Consider the following 2,698-nt stretch of genomic DNA (forward strand, 5'->3'; position numbering starts at 1 on the left):
ATGTAGCTTCGTGTTGCCCTTTTCTTCGTACACCATTAAGGGTTTTCCTTTTTCTCGTATAATGCGAATTGCATTTTTGTAACAAACGATCTCTGCTTTCACTTCTTTCAACCAGTCTATACCGATTATCACATCAAAACTCCCTAACTCTACTGGTATCAAGTCAATCTTAAATGTTTCGCTAACAAGTTTAATTTCTCGATTCCGACATATATTATCTGCTGAAATTAATTTACCATTTGCTAATTCGAGTAAAAATTTACTATCCAAAGGCGTCAATGGACAACTTAATTTAGCACAAAAATCTCTACTCATATAGCTTCTATCCGCACCCGAATCAAATAAAACGTAAGCAGATTTATTGTCAATAAGAAACGTACCCGTAACAAGCTCCGGGTCTTCCTGTGCCTCTGCCGCATTAATATTGAAAACTCTTCCGCGGCCTTGTCCATTCGTGTTCTCCTGGTTCGGGCAATTTCTAATAATATGGCCTGGTTTTCCACATTTATAACAAACTACATCGACACTACTTGCTCCGCCATTACTCGTTCCGACACCATTTGTTCCTTTCGTTCTATTAACCCCTGGTCCGTAGACCTCACACTTCGCCGCGCTATGACCATTTCTTTTACACTTGTTGCAAAATTTGGTGCAGAACCCCGAGTGATACTTTTCACACCTTTGGCATAGCTGCTTCTGATTGTTGTTGTTGCGGTTATTATTGTTGTTGGGATGATTGTTATAGTTGCTGTTGTTGTTGTTGTTGTTGTTGTTGTTGGGCCGTTTGTTGTAGTTGCGATTGATGTTGCGATTGTTGGGATAATTGTTGCGATTATTGTTGTAATTGCTGTTTTTGTTGTATTGGTGATTCTTATCACCGTTTTCCTCCCACTTTCTTTTGACTTGCTTCACATTGGCCTCTTCAGCAGTTTGTTCTTTAATTCTTTCTTCAATCTGGTTCACTAGTTTGTGAGCCATTCTACATGCCTGTTGTATGGAGGCGGGCTCGTGTGAACTTATATCTTCTTGGATTCTTTCCGGTAATCCTTTCACAAACGCGTCGATCTTCTCTTCCTCATCTTCGAATGCTCCCGGACACAATAGGCACAATTCTGTGAATCGTCTTTCGTACGTGGTAATATCAAATCCTTGGGTTCGTAACCCTCTAAGTTCTGTCTTGAGCTTATTGACCTCGGTTCTGGGACGGTACTTCTCGTTCATCAAGTGCTTGAATGCTGACCACGGTAGTGCGTACGCATCGTCTTGTCCCACTTGCTCTAGATAGGTATTCCACCATGTTAACGCAGAACCTGTGAAGGTATGCGTAGCGTACTTCACTTTGTCCTCTTCAGTACACTTACTTATGGCAAACACCGATTCGACCTTCTCGGTCCACCGTTTCAATCCGATCGGTCCTTCGGTTCCATCAAATTCCAAAGGTTTGCAGGCAGTGAATTCTTTGTAGGTGCATCCTACACGATTTCCTGTACTGCTAGATCCAAGGTTATTGTTGGTATGTAGCGCAGCCTGTACTGCGGCTATGTTTGAAGCTAGAAAAGTACGGAATTCCTCTTCATTCATATTCACGGTGTGTCGAGTAGTCGGTGCCATTTCCTTCAAAATTATCAAATGGAACAAGTTAATCATACAGAATATTAAGAGTAGTTAATAGTATTTCGTAGCATAATATGAACTCATTTATAAAAGCTTTTTATTCATATTAGCGTTTTATAAGTTTAAATTCGGGTAGTACCTACCCGTTAAGTTCATACTTAGTAGCTAATATACAATTCAACTACTACAATTCTATATGAAAAACTGATTATAATAATATTTCGCGTTCAAACTTTTATACAATATTTTACAAACTTACAATACCGCTTATTTTACATAAAGCATGAAATATAGCACACAATAACTTTGATACAAGATAGTTGTGAAGATAATTCTAGCTAGTACACAAGTCGTTCAGCAAAGGCAATAAAGACACGTAATTCATACGTCCAGAAACAAGTCATGCATTCTGGTTTTACTAGGACTACTTCCCATCCTTGGTCTTGTGGAACATAACCGTTATGGCCATTGATAAGACAGCGTGTTGTAATGTCGTCAAAGGGACGAGGGTTACGTAATGTCCAACAGTCCCGTAACAATCTAAAAACCTCATTTATTACCCCAATTACCGACTCCGTCACTTGTGGGAACGTTTTGTTTAATAGTTGTAGCCCGATGTTCTTGTTCTCACTTTAGTGAGAAGCGAACATTACTAATCCGTAAGCATAACATGCTTCTTTATGTTGCATGTTAGCCGCTTTTTCTAAATCATGAAGTCCAATATTCGGATATATTGAGTCAAAATAATTTCTTAACCCATTGCGTAAAATAGCATTTGGGTTCCCCGCAATATATGCGTCAAAGTAAACACATCGTAACTTATGGATTTTCCAATGTGATATCCCCCATCTTTCGAACGAAAGCCTTTTATAAACCAAGGCATTCTTGGAACGTTCTTCGAATGTCTTACAAACTGATCTCGCCTTAAATAGTTGTGTCGAAGAATTCTGACCGACTCTAGACAAGATTTCATCAATCATGTCTCCGGGTAGGTCTCTTAAAATATTGGGTTGTCTATCCATTTTGTGTTTTTATACTGTAAAATAGACAAGAGTTAGATTCATAAAAAAAATACTTATTAATA

The sequence above is a fragment of the Rutidosis leptorrhynchoides genome, chromosome 9 (assembly GCF_046630445.1).
Source record: "Rutidosis leptorrhynchoides isolate AG116_Rl617_1_P2 chromosome 9, CSIRO_AGI_Rlap_v1, whole genome shotgun sequence".
Classification (NCBI taxonomy): domain Eukaryota; kingdom Viridiplantae; phylum Streptophyta; class Magnoliopsida; order Asterales; family Asteraceae; genus Rutidosis; species Rutidosis leptorrhynchoides.